The 22,719-nt window shown below is 44.8% G+C and overlaps 1 long non-coding RNA gene across 1 annotated transcript in view; it reads right to left on the bottom strand.

Annotated features, from left to right (window-relative positions):
* Positions 1–19,223: 19,223 nt before the first annotated feature.
* LOC144121655 (uncharacterized) overlaps positions 19,224–22,719 on the bottom strand; it is a 153,081-nt gene continuing 149,585 nt past the window's right edge. Inside the window, exons 2-3 of the long non-coding RNA XR_013312663.1 lie at positions 19,488–19,559; positions 19,224–19,394 (exon numbers count right to left, since the gene is read on the bottom strand). This is a non-coding gene — a long non-coding RNA (uncharacterized LOC144121655). The remainder of the gene's footprint in view (positions 19,395–19,487; positions 19,560–22,719) is intronic.

Below are 22,719 nucleotides of genomic sequence, written 5' to 3'. Positions count from 1 at the left end.
ATGTGTTTGTTAGGCTTCGGACCCTACGGATGGCAACACTGGATGCTGTTCTTTCATTTAATGATGGTAGCATCGCACGGGCCAACGTTTTGAAGGCGTGTGGATTGAACCCAGGGAGCAACACCATCAAGTGGCTGAGGGAAGCTGACCATAAGCGCATGTACTTTGCGGGCCGAACAACACGACAGCTTACAAAAGAGGCCCGACAGTCAAAACGACAAGCCGAAAAGCGAAAAAATGACAGCGACAGTGACTACGAAGCAGGGGGCTATTAAACCAATTACTATGGAGGCGTTTCTGCGAATAAAAAATGTTTTTTCACATCTTTTTTCTCTTTACGCTCTATTATCTCAAAACAGTGTTTTTTCTTACAAAGGTACCATTATTTCCAATGCCTTTCAAGACAGACGGCTGATTTTTTTTTACAATCATCTACATAAGTGTTGCCAACTACTGATCTAGAGTTAAGCAATTTCACTGAGCAGTTATTCTGTTATGAATTTTGAAATGCGCAAAGAAAGGCCAGATTTGTGTACTACCGGAAAACATTTTATTAAAAATCGAATTTTCAACACATTTCAAATATTCTAATTCAGTAAAAAGAGCACAAAATTTGGCAAACAATGATATATGTATTATTAGGCTACTGTTATTAGTTAGTGAGAAACATGTACCTCAACATGGCCTAAAATGCATGGGAAGTATAGGGCTTACCCTGTGCCCTTAATGATTATAATGCTACAGTATATTTTATTGTACCAGATTTGTTGAATAAACAAAATGTACAATCAAATATCGAGATACAAAACGATTTATAAAGAAACAGTGAATATTAGGAGCAAATGTATTTCCTGCGGAAACTCCAGTACTTAACGTCTGTCATGTATTTGACATATCATTTTCACAAGTAGTTTCCTACAAGAAAATATAAAGACCGTCGGATGAATCCCATTCACTTTTCGCGCTCAGCGTTCTGATTTATAACGTTGCCCAACACCTGCGCATCCTTGCGATGCGGCAAATACAGATCCCGGCGCATTAACTCATATGAATAGCGACGCAGAAAACATGCTGAAAACTTATCCCGCCTAAGGCCTGGCCTGCATGGAACGCTTGCACGGACGCTTCGTCATCACCAGAACATGACTTCAAACTGCCACTGTCTTCGCCGAAAATTTGGCGCGCCATCCGCTGAACGGTTCCAACCTGCGCGTGGTATGCAGCCTCTGCGCTGTGCTACGCATCGACAGTTGCCAAATTCAATTCGCTTCCCTTCTTCGGCAGTGCCTCGGTGCACACGACCCATTGCCAGCACTCTTTGGCTGCCGGGTTCCGTGTTTTGATTGTAGCCGCATTCTCTCCCGGTTAAATCGCTTGTCAGTGACCTTGGTGGGCTTGACTGTGCCGCTGGTTTCACATGGCCATGCTGTGGAAAATGAAAGCGCGAGACAAATCCGTCCACATCAAACACTTCGTACTTGCACTCGCATTCTCCATAGGATCGTTCTGTCCTAGAATAAAGTGTTCTGAACCGCGTGCTAGTCAGCTGAGTTGTGAATCCGAGCAAGATGTGTACTCTACGACAAGATTAGCACCGCGCGCCCACTTCTGCAGCAGCCATTATCAGCTTGAGCACCTGAATGACGCAGCCAGATTTTCCAAATAGGTCTCTACCGAACCTCTCTGACTTTATTACTTGAAGACCCGCACTATAGGCTCTGAAGCCCATGCGGGCGGTGGAAGACATGGGACACATTGGCCAGGGTGACATAAACAGGTCGTGTGCGCATATTCGTGTGCATGGTGGGGCTCGATGTGCGTGTTGAAGGCTCCCGAAACGCTTCTAGGCAGAACTCTAGACGCCGGATCTATTGTCCTCGCTATTCACAGTGGCTGGTAAACCCGTTGGCATACGACAAATGGAAACATGGCTGCGTAACTATGCCCAAGAAACATGCATCGCTTTCGACACTTTGTGACGAGGCTCAACTTGTTTTTACGGTGTTTAGTGCATGTCAACATATAGAACACGCAAAAATATGGAACATGGAAATGAAAGAAGAATGGGAGTTAATATTTCAAATATTCATTACTTTCCTATAGTAGAAATATTGCACAAAATGCTAAAGCCAACCTAAAGATGAAGACTGTCGCAGCAGGGTCTTTGGCCCTGAATTATATGCATCGTAACCTGAAACTAAATGTTTCCGCCATGAATTAGGTTTAAGGTTCATGGCTAATGTGTGTTTAACGTCCCAAAGGGACTCAGGCTATGAGGGACGCCGTATGGAAGGGCTGCAGAAATTTCGACCACCTGGGGTTCTCTAGTGCGCACAGATATCGCACATTACACAGGCCTCTAGAATTTCTCCTCTAACGAAATTCGACCGCCGCGGCCGAGATCAATTGAAATAGGGGACATTCGGCACGAAAGATTGATTCTGACATTTTTCACTACAGACAAGGGAATGGAAAGAGGTAATCCATAACAGCGCGACCGACGGGACAGAGAAGAGAGGACACAACTCACAGCGCCGACTCACAACTAAAACGTTTATTGGCCGCCAGCCAGAATAAATACTGCCCTGGTGGCCGGGAAGGAAACGAGCACGCTTGACTTGCGTGACATTCAAAATCGCCAGTACATCAGGTACCTGTCAACAGGTAGGAGTCATACGTGGGAGATATCACCGCTACAGCAGGCACAAAATTTGCATTCACGAGTTGGCATTCACAATCAAGGTAACGGTTTTCCTTATCTGACAGTGCTACAGAGGGAGTACTGATACATTGGTCTGAGGTCCTAGCTATCAGGTGGGCTTCTTTTATTTCCCTAGCTAGCGAGTCGCGGTTCTTTGCTATCTGTCGCGCTGTTATGGATTATCCTTAGCACCAACTCGCCCAACAAATGGTATTGTGGAAAGAGGTACTCGGTATGACATCCCTGTACATTACGGAAGCCAACAGTTACTGAAACCAAGAAGCATAGGAGGATGTCTTTTTTATTTGTAGTTTTTCATCAATGGGATATTAACAAAAGCAGAAGAAAAAACAACCACACGCGGGCAGTGGCATCCGAAACCACGATCACAAGCCAGGGCCATAGGTAGCATTAGAGGGCCCTCGCACAACTTCCACCCTCACCGTTCGACCACGCCACGTTCTTACGTGTTACGTGCGCTAATACAGGACGTACGACGTCCGCCGCAATGGTAGAAGGTGGCGTGGGTGAAAACTCTCAAGGTTCGGTTACAGTACACATAAATACTCCCGCAAACAGAAGATTTACAGTCGTCGCCGTAGCTCAATAAAGAAAAAGTCGCCATAGCTCAGTTGACAGAGCACCGGGCGCAAAAGTCGGATGTCGTGGGTTCGGATCCCACTGGCGGCATGTGGTTGTTTTTTCTTCTGCTTTTATTATTCTCCCATTGTTGAAAAAATAAAGATTAAAACACAAATACACAACCCCTATGCTCCTTGGTTTCGTTGACTGTTGGCTTCCATCTTATATTTCACTGGCTGGTATTTCGTACTTCCTCTGGACTGCTAGTGACATGACATCTTTCCGGTTATGAGAGTTATCCTTCCGGCATTTCTTGCAAGTGCTGCCATGATGCGGCATTTGCTGTGCGTTTCGGTTGAGCGGTTACCTACAAGGCCGAATTTATAGGCTTTGCAACAACAGGGAGAGATTTTAACACTTTTCCGTACTCATCGCTTTTCCGTACTCTTTTTAACACTTTTCAGTACTCAGCGCTTGTTTTGTCTCCTTTCTGTTTCCTTTGTCCGTTCGCGCTAAATTTTACCCCTTAAATGAGCTCATTATAGAAGCCGGTCAACATTACTTTCAAGTAATCTAGAAAGTTTTACGAGTTGATGATTCATTAATAAACTTGGCAACAGCTTATGACAAAGACACGGAAGAGGCAAAGACAATGTCTTTTCTCTTACTTACGCTCGTACCAAGTTTAATAATTACTTTCAACGCGAAAAAAGCGCGTAAAATATTTCTCTGCACACTGCTTTCTTTAAAGTAGTGTTCCAAATTTTGCGCATATGTGAGCGCTGAAAAACTAAAAACTCCCTTAATTTTCTCCGTCAGCAGGGGCGAAAATATGTCGTGAAAATGTCGGGAATCAGGCAGCATGTTCCAGCTTGTGCTTATAATAAATCAGGGCCTGTAGTTATTCGACTGTAATTGAAATGCCAACCGTGCAATTTGTCAGTCATTTTTATTTTATTTGGTCGCATCTATGAGGAAAATAATGTTTAAGTGCTTGATATCTGACATGTAAGCTCTTATTGGGAATATGACTGATAGTTACAACACTGTCATACATAACAATTTTTATGAATTGGTCTGGGCACCTTGAACCTGTTTCAAGGGCAATTTTTGTTTCGGGCCGCTCATTTATTCTAGAAAGAGAAATCAACTTGAAACATTGAAACTCATGCGTAACTCTATGTATTTATTATTTACTCAAGTTCCTGCTATTGTTTCCAGCTTGTTGTAAAGTAACAGTTCAGCACTTCATACGTGAATCTTGAATGTCGATTGTATAATCATTCCGCAATAACTTTCCCATATTGATTGCAGCACCGTAGAGCACAGCCCAGTGAGACGAGAAGGCGTTATTCACGCGCAACCGCACAGCTGCTTGTGAGCCCCCTTCATGCGCTTGCAGGCATGAGCTTCCGGCCCCTGGCCAAGCAACGCATGCGTGCACCAGCTAAATGACCCAAGTCGAAAGCGCCTAAGGAATAAACGTCATAAGTCAGGCGCGTGCCTGGTTGATTGGTTTGTTGGCCTCAAAACATTTGATAATGCCTCCTCTTCTTTATTGGCGCCAAAAGGCCTTACGACCGCCGTTTTCATGAGAACACTAGTATAAGCGTAGCATGGTTGATTGGTTTGTTGGCCCCAAAACATTTTATAATGCCTCCTATTCTTTGTCGGTGCCCAATGGCCTGACGACAGGAGTTTTCATGAGCACTAGCACAAGCGTAGCACTGACATTGAACTGGAGCCTGCCTGTAGGAAATTACTGCCTGCACGGCTAAGGGCACTTCTCTTTCTTTTACGACACTAATATTGTCCATTGCTATTGGTTGGATCTTTCAAAACAACTCTGTTGTAAATTTAATGATACCCGCCGCGCCTGTTCCGATGCTCGGAAGTCAAACATTTTGCAAGGTGAATGAACGCACTTAAAAAAAAGAAGGTGAAAGCACGTGCGGAAAACACCGTAATTTAGGACTGGGCATCGTGCGGCGGCACGGACATATAATACCGCCCAATCCGTGCATTGGAGGAACATTCCGTCACTTCTCGAGCCAAGGGAATTTACGTGAGCACAAATTTTTCATCTGTAGTTGGATGCATGGTTTCATCGCTGTAGATCTCTGGCTTTTGCAGCACTTCTACGTTGAATAATGCTTGTGGGCGTGAAGGAGGGTTCCTACAGTGTATCAGCTGCTTCTAGAGGACACGAACCTCCGCTGCTTTTTAATCCCGCGAAGAATGATTACCTTGTATTGTTTCATTAATGAATGCCTGTGGAAAATGTACACCCTTGAAAACTGGACGGAGCATTGAGAAACGTTTTTATAATTAAGTGCGCTACATTTTCCACGTAGTCGTTACGTACAATTTAGTTGCGAATTTTTTATGGGTAATACTATTGTGCAAAACATTTTTGTTCGTTTTTGATGCTTGCTTCATAGTTGCAGGAACTACGAAGGCACCGGTAATTGTTAAATGCCTGGATTCAGACAAGCAGATGCCGCACGCCGATTTTAGCAACGTTAGTTCGGACGGAAGGAATGCCTGATCGACGGCGGAGGGCTAATGAAGATCGATAAAAGAGGAGTTTCCTGACCAGTTTACGTAATTTGCGTATGAGAGTGACGGGCCACTTCGAAATTCAGCTCGCGTATTGCGGCCACTTCGCAGCTCGGCAGGTCTGTGGAAGATTTATTGCTACCAATTTAATATCGCAGTCATGTTTCACTTTCAAAACAATTTCATCCTTTATGACATTGCACAATGCGGATTGTGCACTATTGAAGGTAACGATAAGTGGTAACAAGCCTTTAGTAAAGAAGGATAGGTCACGCGTCGGTCGCTCTACATCTGGCGTTTGGCTGACTAATATAGCACCCAACACATGTTAGCACATTGTGTTCAGTAAAACAATTTTCGCAACTTATATGCTGCCACCCACGAACGAAAACATTACAAGTGCGCCTAATTATCAGTATGCTATGACATTTAGTTAGGTTTAGGCCTTCTATTTAATTTCCTTCGTTCCCTTATACTTGTTATCTTTTCTGCATTTGTTATATCTTTTGCCATGTATTTATTTGTTGCTGAAAAGTTCGGACCTCCATTTTGCAGAGAAAACTGCTGAGCAACTTCGCTGTGCTCTTTGCTGAGTGATCCGTCGTCACTTTCATTCGTGGCAACCACCTTGAGCCCTCTCCCATCTCTAGCCAACACGCGAAGAGGGGAATTTTTCTCTGTCAACATTGCCGCCTTGCAACAGTCGAAGGTTGCAAGTGTACAGAACATCACGCCGCCGGTCGGCTAACACGATCCATTGATGATGGTGCAAGTATGCTGGGACATTAAAATTATTACTGAATATCATTAAACAAGCGGCGGTAAACAGTTCAGAGAGAGAACTACACGAAGCATACTTCATTCGCTTTTGCTCCTTGCTCAGTCATTCAGACGACCAATGCAGTTTGCTGAGTTTGCAACGTGTTCCAAAAGCAATCGCTCCAGAAAAAAAACCACAACCTCTGCACAGTACGGGTCCTTAAGGTGTTTCTCAAAACATCCGCTGGCGTGTCTCCGGGCCAGTGCTTTCCTTCCTGTTTCCTTCTTAACAAGATAGCGCATTAGAAAATTAGTTGTCGTCACCGCCGTTATTGTGAGCGCAGAATTTCCGCAGTCTAGGTGGACGACCTGTATCACACGACCTTGTGGCGTCATCACAACCTGCCCAGTATATAGTGACAAAACTGACCACCGTGGCAGATGCAATCGCCAGACATTGCTTGGAACGAGTAACCTGGGGCGCGCAAATGCCTTCGGTGCTATCAGCGCCATCGCAGGGTAGTGGCGTATCACTTAACCGCTGAACCAGCGCACCTCAAGTGTTATGAGACTCCCAAGGATCTTTGAATGTAAAACCGAGAGTTAAATATCCTCTGCATATGGGCGTTAACCCATTAACGCTATCGCGTGGTATCATTCAGGTGGAAATCATGTATGCCATCCGATTTTTTCGAGTTTCTTATATTACATTGCTGCGTAAGGATTTATCAAGATGGGAAAGTGAGCCCCTCTGGGCCACGTTTTTTTTTCATCTTTCGGCCGTGTATGGCAAGGCCACCAGCAGCACGTAGGAGAGGAAGCACCGCAAGAAATGTGTAGTAATTTTGTAAAAACTTGTGAGCGCCCTCTGGCATCATATTGCTTCCTGCAGAAACAGGAAAATTAGTATAACAATGCAGGAATGTGTTATCTCATTTTTACAGCCGCGGGTTTGTTTTTTTTGTTCATTCGCAGCTGCCATTCGACATCTTGAGATGGGGAGTTCTATCCTAGGAGCCGTGATATGGATTGCTGCGTTCGTTGCAAGTGCGAAACCAACCTAACTAGTCCATTGAAATCACCTTCGGATCTTGGAGAAGGTTCGGAAGCACTGAAAAAAATCTGTTATTTCTCTTGCAGGCGCTATGATTGTCCAGGTTGCTGCGTTTAACCCGGGACCACCATTCGGTCCGCCTACCAACGCTCTTCAGGATATTGTTGACACTGTCGGCGCTCTCGTTGTCGGGGCGGGCAGTCTTACGTAGTATGACATAGGCGCGTATGCGCCACCAGCAGGCGTTCTAAAGAACATATCAGTGCCATTTTTCAGTTCATGAATGCATATGTGTTAATAAACTGTTATAACTGAAAACCACGCCTACTTTATCTCTTCTTTAAAGTAGCAGGCTTACTCAGCAGGATACGCTAAAACAAAATACGAAGCATTCTTTATTTTCGGGGATAACCATGAAGTCCACTTCGAACGAACATGATACACTACAGCGAGATAACAAATTGTAACACCAGGGAGCTACGTCGTTCGGAATCAGGCTTGCTCGTGCTTTGTGACAAAGACTGCGCACCGCTCTAGTGGCCTAGCGACTGAAAAGAAATCCTGCTCTCGGGGTGGCGCGCAATTGCTAGAGCTGACTAGGTTAGAGTAGAACAGAACTGACTAGAATTGACAAGAATTTACTATAATGTGTAGAATCATTCCACAGTGGTTTGTACAAAATATTCGTCACAAACTCTTTTCCCCCCGAGGCAGAGATAGGAGAACGAAAGATTCAGGAATATGAGCCCGCAAAGCTTGGTTGCCTACGGGAAACGCGTCGAGAGGAACAAAGATGCACATAACAATTAAGACAAAAAATTTATAGCATTCCCTCGTTTACAATGACGAGGGTAGCTTCTAACTGAGAAAGCATTCAACACAAGAGCTAAGAAATTGCGTGGATTAGGATCACTGCAGGTTTTATTCCTACAAAGCCAAATTAATTATGAACTGGCCGAATTGTATATCGCAGTGTCCCCTCTTCTCTGTAGGGCCGTCATCAGAACTGATGTCTTGGCGAGGTAGTTACCACCGGAAGGCCAATGTGGTGTTTTACTGAAGACCGTTGCGCATATTTTGACACTGACAGCAAACGCACTGTTCTCGCAATAAATGCAATGTTTCGATTGGTCTTTCAAGGATTCAAGGATTTGGATTTCTATATTACAGTCTTTTGGAGAGGGTCGCAATTGCAGGGCCGCGTCTTTTTAAGAGTGTTCTATCCCTTATCTCTGGAAAAGAATTAGCACACCAAGGCACGTCTCTTCAGATACAGCGAGGGCTCGAAAATACCCTTAGGATCATACAGAACAACACAGATTGAAACAAGGCAATCAACGAATGAAGAAAAACATATGTGCATACAGATTAGAGCCAATAATTTGACGTTAATATAATACTACTTCCAGTAGCACTACTCTTTTAAACGGTTGAACTGAACCTCTTCCTGACGTACAGCGCGCTGCTGGGAGGCTGCACATTTGCATGTATAACCGCTTTAAACACTTCAGCATGTACGGTATATTAATGCAGTTTGCCCAACAGCACCGGTCTGCTGTCTCTAATTTACTGATCTCAGATTAGTCGCTGTGGGTTTTTTGTATAACTTGCCTCCTGAGTTATTGCCACGTTTGTGATTAGCTAAAAGTATTGCTATTCTCGCTTTCCAACGCTTCCTCGCGACCACTGTTGATGAGGTCAGGGTCATAGGGGCACGCACAGTATTTTATGTCGTGAGCCAGCACTCCCCCAAAATAAAACAAAACTTGCGCGGTATCATTATCGCACACGGCTTTGTTTTCACTGATTGAGGAGCAGCTTTATCTTTCTCGCGCTTAGAAAAGGAACGTGCAGAAGTACTTTTGTCAGCAGCAAAAGGCAAGACAGTTTGAACACTGCAAGAGATTGCCCGACTCGCTGTTAGATGATGCTTTATATCGATTGTGCGTTTCATCATATTCCCTAGCATGGGAAGACAAAATAAACGTTCTTGAGGTATCATTTTTTTTCTCCTTTATGAGCACCACCGCCAACTAACGTTCTGTTTTATCTCTAAGCGAAATCTCACAATTGATTGCTTCTCTCGAGAAGAGTGGCGATCACTTTGTGTTTGATAACCCCAGTGCAGAAACGTGTAGATAGCACTGTTTGTATATACATTTTCATTGCGTTTCTTTATTTTCGTTGCCTTTCAACCTGACGAAATGCTCTCACCCGTGGTGCGGGAGCGGTTTTTCTAAATAGAGGGCTTCGTGATAGAAAGTAGGCAAGGAGGGGTCATGAAGCATGAAGTATCTCTTCCCACAGCTGCTATGTAACACCGAAAAGAATACTACAGTTGACGCTAGAGAAAATGGTGTGTTCACGCTCTGGTTCTCGAACCACAGTATTCCCGTTAAGAATCTACCTGCGCTCTTGGTTGTAGTGTTGAGTCATTTACGTTGGTTCATTTCGACCAGCTCGCACATAGAGACTCTCACCCTCTTCTTAAGAAATCATTTCTTCGTTACGACTCTCTGAGCGAAGGAGATAAGCGCTCCGACGGACCGAAAAAGAAATGTCTTGTTCGCGAAATCTTCAAGCCTCAGGAACTTTTCATTGTCGAAGAGAGACAGGGCAATACCTTCTGCAAATAGAACGAGTTCTTGACAGGCACAGATAATTTTGATACCCCGGTACAAAAAGTCCTTGCTATGCCAGAACCTGCTGCCCTTGTGGACGCGTACATGACATTAAACAATACCCTGCACTTGGTCGCATCCAGGATTCCGCAATTTGCAACGCGGGAGGTCGACTTCTTATCCCAACCAATTCTAAGCAGCTTCTTGCAGCTTCCTGTTTTGAGAATGCCCGATATTCTCCAGAAGAGATGTGTTTGCTTGTTCAACGGGGCACTGCCGTCCAGATCGCAGTCAATGTCTCGTGGATGTCCTTTAATGGTTGCTGGCCGTACTTACTTCATTGGGAACCATGATCTTGCTGTGCCTATGGGCAGGCAGGGTGCTTTTTTGTGGTTAGAACTTATTTCCCTCTTTATGCCTCTTTTATTTTAGTTTCTAGTCTATCAGGCCAGAGTCCCGCAGACGTGCTTGTCGAACGCAGCCTATTTCTTGCCGCTTTGTCCTTTGGCATGTTCCTTCTAGGGAATTACATTCTGACCACCATCACGGTGATAAGGAGTGTCCCATCGATTTTAAACAGCATCAACTTCGTTACAGAAATTAGAATCTTAATGCAGAAATATGAGCTTCTGCCCTGTGCTATAAACAACTTGGAGAGAGTGCTGGATTATTTCTAGTGTTTGGGAGAACTTCCTTTCAGCGTGAGCACAGTCCTTTTGGCAGTGGCTGAAAGTGGGTGGGATTGCGAACAAGGAAATCGTACGCTTGACTACTGTTCCGCTTGGGCAGCAAAGACACGCATGCAGTTCTCGTAAGTTGCAGCAAGGAAAATGTCGACGAAGTGTCGTGGTGGAATCTTGTCCCAGGAAAAATAATTTTTATGCAGCACCAAGTCCTCGCCCTCTTCTATACGGACCCTCTCAGGTAAAAATATCAGGTTGCTTTGTTCATTCTGAATCATGACACATGAGTACCCGGGACATCATGTTTTTTTTTCTATGTGGCAGGCCCATTTCCCTGAACTATGTAAAAAAAAACACGTGACATTTTCACAATCTACATTTTCTGCATGGAGAAAATATGAGTAATGTAACTTAGTAAGAATTGCCGTAATCTCTCAGCTCGACCTGTTTGGCTGCGAGCAAATTAGGCAAGTGAATGTTTGCGTCGCGAGTGATTGTGCACCAGCCGCTGAAGCACACCGCACGGGGAATCGAGAGACCGTACCACGTCTACTGTACTCGGAATTCTTCCTGTAGTGTACCTGCCTTCAGTTCATTACAACCTGGGTTGGCTCTTCGTTAGTCACATGCCGATCGCTCTCATTGTTTCATTTTGGACTCCCCCTTACATCCACGGAAAATTCAATATTCCCTCTACATGGTGGCGCAGCGGCAGTAGTGATGAGCAAGGGGGTGGCCGATACGCATCTCGCCCTGATTTATTTCTTTGTTTAAACTTTATTTCTACGCCTGATTTTCTTTTCATCAATGATCCCTATGATCGGCCGTCACTGCCTAGTTCCGACGACTGCTACCCACATTGTCTGAAAATGTCAAGAATATTTGACGTTGGATAGAAAAAACCTCACACAGGTTTCTACTGACATGCCCCCGGCAAGTAGAGCGACTGTGTTTTACCAGTTAGTCCACGACAGCACAACGTCGCAGCGCTGTCAGGAAAGCTCGGTTAATCAAGTTATGGAAGAAAAGCAGAACAACAAGCTTTACGGCACTCGGTGAAGACGTAAGAACGATAGGGCCACAGTTCAGACAAATATCTTGAGCAATGTGCACGTAAAGGTTTTTAAAAAACGATGGGTTCCAAAAAGTATTGAACACCTATTGGGTCACATTACCTTAAGTTTCTTTACAATTTGAGAGTGCTGTCTTTCAGTTATTCAATGCTACGTCTAAACGGCAACTAAAAACTGACTGTGGCATTGTTGCTACGTGCTGTTGTGGAAATCGTATTGCCCAAGTAAGGTTAGAACGTTAGAAAGAGCCGTATTCAAATTATACTACTATTTATTTTCGTCTCATTGACCCTTTTCTAGCCAAAATAATTTCGAACATCCTATTTCGCAAATTCGTGACACATATTTGATAACTAGCAAGACGCACCCTGTTCACGCCTTAAAAAAGCGCAAATATTGTTTTATTGGGACCTTCTTTTGTAATGAAGCAGTTTGGTCGACGAAGTACCTAGAATGAATGGATTGGCTGGATAAGTATGGTAGACTTCAATACCTCACTATTAAATCCTGTTCCTTTAGCAACAAGTGCGTTACTTCTAAGTGAGGGCCGAGCAACATGGGTAAAAAAATCAAATTATTAGATACTTACAGCAAGAATTGGCGATTCCATATTTAGGCTTTACCACGGCAGAGAGTTTGTTCTAGGGAACAACCTGCCGTAGGGTTCATGAGCAGGGCTTAAGCAATGCTATACAAAACTTGTGGGTAAAACCAGTCTATCATAGAACAATTAGGCTTGATAAAAGACGCGTACCTTGAGCACTTCGCAATAGAACAATCATCATTTCCTTTCCAGGACCTCTTTTTAGCAGCAGGACCAAACAACTTGTAGCGCTGTCTATACAATAGTCTATAGGGACACAGATCCACACCCAAAACATTGCCTTGGCTCAAGTGCTTCATGGCAAGGAAAACATCAAAAAGTGCACTTCGCCCTGAGCGTACGAGCAAGTCATGTCGGCATGACGAAGAGAAATTTTATGTCTCTGAGCAACCACTTCAGCGGCACGGTAAATATAAATCACGCTTCAACTCAAAGTCAAAGCTCAATCACCTAGATGCTCTTTCTCTAAAATTATTAACACACTGCAAATTTAAATAGACCTAAACATAAATGCGCATGCATTATCGTTGACCCTTACCACGCTGACAACATTAACTACTAAACAGAGACCACAACTGTGCTCCACACTTCATTTTTTTCTAATTACTTATAGGCATCTACATTTCTAAACACAAGGAATAAGCTAATCTCCCCAAATTTCTATATCGCCGCGAAGTCACTCGCCTTTCCCTCTTTATTTATGCCATGAGCCCCCACTTAACCATGCAATCTTCACAGAGCACCACATTCATGCATCTACATTCATGACAACACCGTGCGCCTGCCTTCAGCGCGCTGATCAGCCCGTAATTCCCCATTTTTTGTTCAAACACCCAAGAGCTAGAATGACCTTTTTGCTGCGGCTCTCATATATTTAATCTTAAATACTTCAAGCATTTCTCAACTACTTCAATCTCAATCTCAACTACTTCGAGAAATCACCTGGAATTACTAGCGCCCACCCCTCATTTAACAGCCATTCGCAGGGTGATTTGAGGTATTGAAAATAAACAAATAAAATACAGATCTCGTAAGCATCTTGCTACACACTGTGTGCCTTTACAGGAGACGCTTCGTGAATTTAAAAGCCCGCGCGAAATTTGAAAATTTTTCGGGCTTTCCGAACATTAGCAAGAAGGTTAGCGGAGAGCGAATAATTAGAATCAGCTTTAACTAGTAAGCTGCGACCAGTACTTGCGTCCTTCCTGTTTCGCATCCAACCTACACAATTTCGAGAGAGAAATGAGTAAAGTGAAATGACAGAAAGGCTTTTATGGAGTCAGAAATGACATCGTCACCACTTTTAACAGAAGTTTCAGGCCTATATATCATGTACTTATTTCAGTCGCCGAATATCTTGCATTAGTTTACATCTGGATGCAACTACATTTTCTTAATTTCCACTACACCTCTATTGGTATCATCCACAAAAGAGCAGACTTCGACACGGTCAGGGAGGAGCCTTTAGTTCTAAGCAGATAGTATTTATAACGTTGGACAAGTGACAGGTGAAATTGGCAGCACCTGAGAGCGTTTACATTTGCCTAAATATGTTGTGGATAGGAAAACTGAATTAATCCGGCTGTCTTAGATATATGTGGTTTTCGATACGCAGTTTATCAGCTGCCAGGTTGGATTTGAGATCCTGTGGTATAACGAGGTCGTTTAGATTTTATTTGTTTGCCTTGTTGGCGTAGGCCGATCACTAGCACCGTAATTCGAGCCTGTTAGCTTATGCGCTGACGCAAGGGCACCCAGTTCAGTGTTAAAAAATGTAAGCTTTCCAATGATAAGTACGTGCCTGTTAACATTCAACGCTATCCAACTAAGCACGTATTAGAAATGTAAATTGCTTACACAAAAGCCGAACTGATAAGAACAGAAGTCAAATATTTAGTTCTCCTAAACAGCCCACTTTTCTTACTCATCATCCTGTAGTCCAAACAACAAACAAGTTCGACCAACGAAGCCTGTTCCCAGTGTCATCGCATTAGGTTCTAGCTACGTCGAGCTTTGCTGTGATTTCATGCATGTCAAGGTTACGACCACTCGGATCGGTTTAAAGAAGTACTATATTTTGTTATGTGGAGCATCTTGTATTTCTTTAACACTAATGTTTTCGTTTAAACACCTGCTTGACTGAATTTGACGGACGCCGTCTCTTATAAACAGAAGAAAAGAATTCCGGCATAGTCATTTGCTCACGGGTAAGGACGGAATTTCGCTTGATATCGCAAGGAACTCGAAGCAACGAGAGCAAGGCAGAGAAACGCATTCGCGAAACTGGCAACAAAAGGCCCTTAACAGAGTCACATAACTCGGTTGGCTACGGTAGTGCAAATGCACCACAATCATCGCACTTGGGGCAAGTAGCACCATGCATGTAGGTGACCTGCAAAATGAGGGCCGTTAAATTCTGCACTCCTGAAGCGGCGTCTTGGTCGAATCCTCTGGAGCCTCTGTCACTCTACTATTTGGGGCCTGATATGACATCAAAGAACTCCATTCCCAGCGGAGGTTGTCTATGGCACCCAGAGTCAGCGAAAACGGCAGAGAACCAAGAATAACAAAAAGTAGTTCCAGGCAATTGCGATAGTTTTCACAGCAAAACCTGTTGTGGGTTTGCTTAACCATAGTATAGCAATCTTGAGCCGAATCCACAGCGTGAGCTGCAAGATATCGATTACTAAAAGAATTAAGTCACTGCCAGCTGCCACGGCAGACAGGTGGCAAAGCGGAGGAAGGAAAATACTCTCTCCACTTTGGAGAGACACAAGGGGCCAAAATAGTGCAAGACGGAAGGGAAAGAGATGGTGGGAGGCGACTGTTAGCCTAGTTGCTTAGTGGGTATGACGAGAGCTGACGAATGCGCTACCTGCACGTAACTACAACAGGAAGAACCCGGAGGTGGCTACCGTAGAAGGAGGAGTTTATGAGCAGGGCGGAGGAATGCACAAGCTTTTGGTGGCTGCCCGGCAAAATGCTCGCCTGTATATCTTTAAGCCAAACATATTCTCTGATTCATGAGCTAAGCCAGTATATCTGCCCATACAGATAATCTGGTCGATGACGACTCACGTCACCCTAGGGTATTTATTTGCAAAAAATACCGATTTATTTCAATGCTTGGCTATAATGCTTGGTTTCATGGATTGAGAATCAGGCGTAACAAACAGCCGCATAGCAAAAACGACACTATTCGTTCTGGTCTACTGATACACTCCAGCAACAAAGTTGCCATACGCCATTCCTATCGTCCTCACAGGTCTCATATGCCAGTATGGACCGCCACGGTCGCTCAGTGGCTACGGCGCTCGGCTGCTGACTCGAAAGAACCGGAGTCAATCTCGACCGCTGCAGTCGAATTTAGATGGAGGCGAAATTCTACAGGCCTGTGTACTGTGCGATGGCAATGCAGGGTGGTTGAAACCCAAGGTGGTTGAAATTTCTGGAGCCCTTCACTGCGACGTCCCTCATTGCCTCAGGTGCTTTGAAACGGTAATCCCCAATAAACAAAACCAAACCAAGCCATATGCCATTATGAGTTACAAATTGTTATATTTGAAATCGAGAACAAAACTCGGAGTGCTGTACTTGGCGATGAATCAGAGAGACAAGCAATGGTACTTAAGTGTGTTGCTATAAAATGTTCAAGCTTCTTCACGCGCCAATTACATTTTCAAACATGTTCAGCCTTTTATTACCAAGTATAACATTTCTCGTCGGAACTATGGCGACTCTGGATGCGCCGACAGTTGGAATATTCAGCACATTAGAACTGCGCTTCCAAAGCAACTGAAACAGGTTTCATTTGAAGTAACCTTGTGGCCGTCGGGCTCAATAATTTTCTAAGAAGAAAGATATCAAAGGATGTAAACAAGAAACAAATGTCATAAAGGCGCTAAAACTTCAGCATATCTAGCAAGAATGATTGCCTGAGGGTGGATTGTCTAAAAGTTACATTTACTCAGCAAAGAATCGAACACCCTTAAAACTACAAGCGTCACTAACACTGCTAGTTTACCTAAGAACTGAGCTTAGCAGCAAAGCTTAGCAAAGCAGCCGCCTTTATGTCTGTTGCTGAACTTGTAGATCCAAGCCAAGAACAGCGCAACCAGCTTTCTGGGCATTACTGAGGTGTGTACTAATTATCAGTACAGAAGCTACCGTAGCGAGCGTGTAAGAAAAGCGAATATCTTCGTACGTTACACTTATTTACCAACAACGCAAGACAATCTCAGCATCACAGGACGATCCATCAAAGCGATCTAGATACTTTCTTTGATGTTAGGCGATTTTATATTGTGTAAACAGAGCGTCACACATTCACCTTTCACGATTTTGCTGAATTGGAGTGGCCGTTAATGTACACTGTTACATATTCCGGACGGGAAAGTTTTCTTACAAATTCAGGGGCCACTTTGTTGACCAAAAGTGCGGTTGTGCGAAAGGTTTTCCCGCGGCGTTCCTGCTTGTGTCACTGATGTGTAGTTAAGATATTAAGTACACAATTGTTTGTGAATATTAAAAGCTGGAGACACTGGAGGGTGTTTGGGAGGCATCCGCAAGGGGCTCCAACCAAACCAAACGCAAGGGGCTCCGACCGCCGGAGAAAGGAAAACCTAACCCGGGTCAGCTACCTAGGGTCCCTCCACGACTCTCAGGGTTTGTTTCGGACCGGCGAGATACTTGCCAGCGAGTGCTTTTCGCGGCTTTTCAGACACCGGAAGTATGTGTGGTGTGATCCGGCCAATAGACGCTCAGGTCGTCACCCTATCGGCCCTCCGGCCGTTGGCACCATGACCTAACACCTCCGAGGGACCCACCTTAGCTTCCTACCAACCAACCATGCACTTATTTTCTCCCCTAGCTTGCTCAACGCCTACTGAGGAGGCAGTGTCAAAGGCTTAGCTTACCAGGCCACAAACCAAGAGCGTGGCTAAGGGCTAGATGACCCGGGCCTACTCCGCCGGTACTCCACAACATCGACGGTTTTTGGACTGGTCGTACTACGCGTCCCTACCTCGGCTTACCACAATGGCCACTACAGCCCCGTGGTCAGCCGTTAGGCTGCCGTCCCGAGGACATCGCTTCCGAGGAGCCTGGCTGTTGTGAACCCCCGCGGGGTCCTGGCCTCTCCATAGACAGAAACCGGCGCGCCGGCCGCCAGACGTGTACGCCCCCGCGTGCGGAGGCTAGTAGCATGTGTTTAAAAACCTTTCGAACTTTGGCACGGCCTTCCTCGCCGTATTTCGTGGGTCCAGCCTGCGTGTGTCCCCAGGCTTGCCTCCGCTCAGGCATCCGCTCACAGGCATCCGCTCCGCTCACAGTCGCCTGGGAGTCGCTGCCTCTCCCATGGGGTTTTGCATATCCAGAGGATGGGCCCCGGCTATCCCGTCCCCACCGCTGGCGTTGCATATTAAGCCTAGTAGCCGAAACTAAACCGGGCCGTAACCGATGGCAGGGGGGTGGGGGGGGGGGGCACGAGCAGGCTGCACAGTCGGAGGTTGGGGCTACCTAAAAAGATTGAAAAATAAGCCAGGTGAACAGCATATTCGTACGTAGGAAGTGGCGTAGTCAACGCACGGACAGCATGAATTTATTTTCGTGAAACTGTGCATTGGTCAATAAAACGGCTAGCCAATGACAATGGGCCCAGCAACTGTTTTGTATTCTGAAAGAAGCATAAATAAATCCTTGAATCCTTGAAAGACCAATCGAAACGTTGCATTTATTGCGAGAACAGTGCGTTTGCTGTCAGTGTCAAAATATGCGCAACGGTCTTCAGTAAAACACCACATTGGCCTTCCGGTGGTAACTACCTCGACAAGACATCCGTTCTGATGACGGCCCTACAGAGAAGAGGGGACACTGCGATATACAATTTGGCCAGTTCATAATTAATGGGGCTTTGTAGGAATAAAACCTGCAGTGATCCTAATCCACGCAAACTCTTAGCTCTTGTGTTGAATGCCTTCTCATTTAGAAGCTACCCTCGTCATTGTAAACGAGGGAATGTTATAAATTTTTTGTCTTAATTGTTATGTGCATCTTTGTTCCTCTCGACGCGTTTCCCGTAGGCAACCATGCTTTGCGGGCTCATATTCCTGAATCTTTCGTTCTCCTATCTCTGCCTCGGGGGGAAAAGAGTTTGTGACGAATATTTTGTACAAACCACTGTGGAATGATTCTACACATTATAGTAAATTCTTGTCAATTCTAGTCAGTTCTGTTCTACTCTAACCTAGTCAGTTCTAGCAATTGTGCGCCACCCCGAGAGCAGGATTTCTTTTCAGTCGCTAGGCCACCAGAGCGGTGCGCAGTCTTTGTCACAAAGCACGAGCAAGCCTGATTCCAAACGACGTAGCTCCCTGGTGTTACAATTTGTTATATCGCTGTAGTGTATCATGTTCGTTCGAAGTGGACTTCATGGTTGTCCCCGAAAATAAAGAATGCTTCGTATTTTGTTTTAGCGTATCCAGCTGAGTAAGCCTGCTACTTTAAAGAAGAGATAAAGTAGGCATGGTTTTCAGTTATAACAGTTTATTAACACATATGCATTCATGAACTGAAAAATGGCACTGATATGTTCTTTAGAACGCCTGCTGGTGGCGCATACGCGCCTATGTCATACTACGTAAGAGTGCCCGCCCCGACAACGAGAGCGCCGACAGTGTCAACAATATCCTGAAGAGCGTTGGTAGGCGGACCGAATGGTGGTCCCGGGTTAAACGCAGCAGCCTGGACAATCATAGCGCCTGCAAGAGAAATAACAGATTTTTTTCAGTGCTTCCGAACCTTCTCCAAGATCCGAAGGTGATTTCAATGGACTAGTTAGGTTGGTTTCGCACTTGCAACGAACGCCGCAATCCACATCCCGGTTCCTAGGATAGAACTCCCCATCTCAAGATGTCGAATGGCACCTGCGAATGAACAAAAAAACAAACCCGCGGCTGTAAAAATGAGATAACACATTTCTGCATTGTTATACTAATTTTCCTGTTTCTGCAGGAAGCAATATGATGCAAGAGGGCGCTCACAAGTTTTTACAAAATTACTACACATTTCTGGCGGTGCTTCCTCTCCTACGTGCTGCTGGTGGCCTTGCCATACACGGCCGAAAGATGAAAAAAAAACGTGGCCCAGAGGGGCTCACTTTCCCATCTTGATAAATCCTTACGCAGCAATGTAATATAAGAAACTCGAAAAAATCGGAGGGCATACATGATTTCCACCTGAATGATACCACGCGATAGCGTTAATAGGTTAACGCCCATATGCAGAGGATATTTAACTCTCGGTTTTACATTCAAAGATCCTTGGGAGTCTCATAACACTTGAGGTGCGCTGGTTCAGCGGTTAAGTGATACGCCACTACCCTGCGATGGCGCTGATAGCACCGAAGGCATTTGCGCGCCCCAGGTTACTCGTTCCAAGCAATGTCTGGCGATTGCATCTGCCACGGTGGTCAGTTTTGTCACTATATACTGGGCAGGTTGTGATGACGCCACAAGGTCGTGTGATACAGGTCGTCCACCTAGACTGCGGAAATTCTGCGCTCACAATGACGGCGGTGACAACTAATTTTCTAATGCGCTATCTTGTTAAGAAGGAAACAGGAAGGAAAGCACTGGCCCGGAGACACGCCAGCGGATGTTTTGAAAAACACCTTAAGGACCCGTACTGTGCAGAGGTTGTGGTTTTTTTTCTGGAGCGATTGCTTTTGGAACACGTTGCAAACTCAGCAAACTGCATTGGTCGTCTGAATGACTGAGCAAGGAGCAAAAGCGAAGGAAGTATGCTTCGAGTAGTTCTCTCTCTGAACTGTTTACCGCCGCTTGTTTAATGATATTGAGTAATAATTTTAATGTCCCAGCATACTTGCACCATCATCAATGGATCGTGTTAGACGACCGGCGGCGTGATGTTCTGTACACTTGGAACCTTCGACTGTTGCAAGGCGGCAATGTTGACAGAGAAAAATTCCCCTCTTCGCATGTTGGCTAGAGATGGGAGAGGGCTCAAGGTGGTTGCCACGAATGAAAGTGACGACGGATCACTCAGCAAAGAGCACAGCAAAGTTGCTCAGCAGTTTTCTCTGCAAAATGGAGGTCCGAACTTTTCAACAACAAATAAATACATGGCAAAAGATATAATACCAAATGCAGAAAAGATAACAAGTATAAGGGAACGAAGGAAATAAATAGAAGGCCTAAACCTAACTAAATGTCATCGCATACTGATAATTAGGCGCACTTGTAATGTTTTCGTTCGTGGGTGGCAGCATATAAGTTGCGAAAATTGTTTTACTGAACACAATGTGCTAACATGTGTTGGGTGCTATATTAGTCAGCCAAACGCCAGATGTAGAGCGACCGACGCGTGACCTATCCTTCTTTACTAAAGGCTTGTTACCACTTATCGTTACCTTCAATAGTGCATAATCCTCATTGTGCAATGTCATAAAGGATGAAATTGTTTTGAAAGTGAAACATGACTGCGATATTAAATTGGTAGCAATAAATCTTCCACAGACCTGCCGAGCTGCGAAGTGGCCGCAATACGCGAGCTGAATTTCGAAGTGGCCCGTCACTCTAATACGCAACATTACGTAAACTGGTCAGGAAACTCCTCTTTGATCGATCTTCATTAGCCCTCCGCCGTCGATCAGGCATTCCTTCCGTCCGAACTAACGGTGCTAAAATCGGCGTGCGGCATCTGCTTGTCTGAATCCAGGCATTTAACAATTACCGGTGCCTTCGTAGTTCCTGCAACTATGAAGCAAGCATCAAAAACGAACAAAAATGTTTTGCACAATAGTATTACCCATCAAAAATTCGCAACTAAATTGTACGTAACGACTACGTGGAAAATGTAGCGCACTTAATTATAAAAACGTTTCTCAATGCTCCGTCCAGTTTTCAAGGGTGTACATTTTCTACAGGCATTCATTAATGAAACAATACAAGGTAATCATTGTTCGCGGGATTAAAAAGCAGCGGAGGTTCGTGTCCTCTAGAAGCAGCTAATACACTGTAGGAACCCTCCTTCACGCCCACAAGCATTATTCAACGTAGAAGTGCTGCAAAAGCCAGAGATCTACAGCGATGAAACCATGCATCCAACTACAGATGAAAAATTTGTGCTCACGTAAATTCCCTTGGCTCGAGAAGTGACGGAATGTTCCTCCGATGCACGGATTGGGCGGTATTATATGTCTGTGCCGCCGCACGATGCCCAGTCCTAAATTACGGTGTTTTCCGCACGTGCTTTCACCTTCTTTTTTTTTTAAGTGCGTTCATTCACCTTGCAAAATGTTTGAATTCCGAGCATCGGAACAGGCGCGGCGGGTATCATTAAATTTACAACAGAGTTGTTTTGAAAGATCCAACCAATAGCAATGGACAATATTAGTGTCGTAAAAGAAAGAGAAGTGCCCTTAGCCGTGCAGGTAGTAATTTCCTACAGGCAGGCTCCAGTTCAATGTCAGTGCTACGCTTGTGCTAGTGCTCATGAAAACTCCTGTCGTCAGGCCATTGGGCACCGACAAAGAATAGGAGGCATTATAAAATGTTTTGGGGCCAACAAACCAATCAAGCATGCTACGCTTATACTAGTGTTCTCATGAAAACGGCGGTCGTAAGGCCTTTTGGCGCCAATAAAGAAGAGGAGGCATTATCAAATGTTTTGAGGCCAACAAACCAATCAACCAGGCACGCGCCTGACTTATGACGTTTATTCCTTAGGCGCTTTCGACTTGGGTCATTTAGCTGGTGCACGCATGCGTTGCTTGGCCAGGGGCCGGAAGCTCATGCCTGCAAGCGCATGAAGGGGGCTCACAAGCAGCTGTGCGGTTGCGCGTGAATAACGCCTTCTCGTCTCACTGGGCTGTGCTCTACGGTGCTGCAATCAATATGGGAAAGTTATTGCGGAATAATTATACAATCGACATTCAAGATTCACGTATGGAGTGCTGAACTGTTACTTTACAACAAGCTGGAAACAATAGCAGGAACTTGAGTAAATAATAAATACATAGAGTTACGCATGAGTTTCAATGTTTCAAGTTGATTTCTCTTTCTA

The sequence above is a fragment of the Amblyomma americanum genome, chromosome 2 (genome assembly GCF_052857255.1).
Source record: "Amblyomma americanum isolate KBUSLIRL-KWMA chromosome 2, ASM5285725v1, whole genome shotgun sequence".
NCBI classification, from domain to species: domain Eukaryota; kingdom Metazoa; phylum Arthropoda; class Arachnida; order Ixodida; family Ixodidae; genus Amblyomma; species Amblyomma americanum.
Note: the sequence above shows the minus strand (reverse complement) of the source record. Positions and strands in the feature narration are given on the sequence as shown.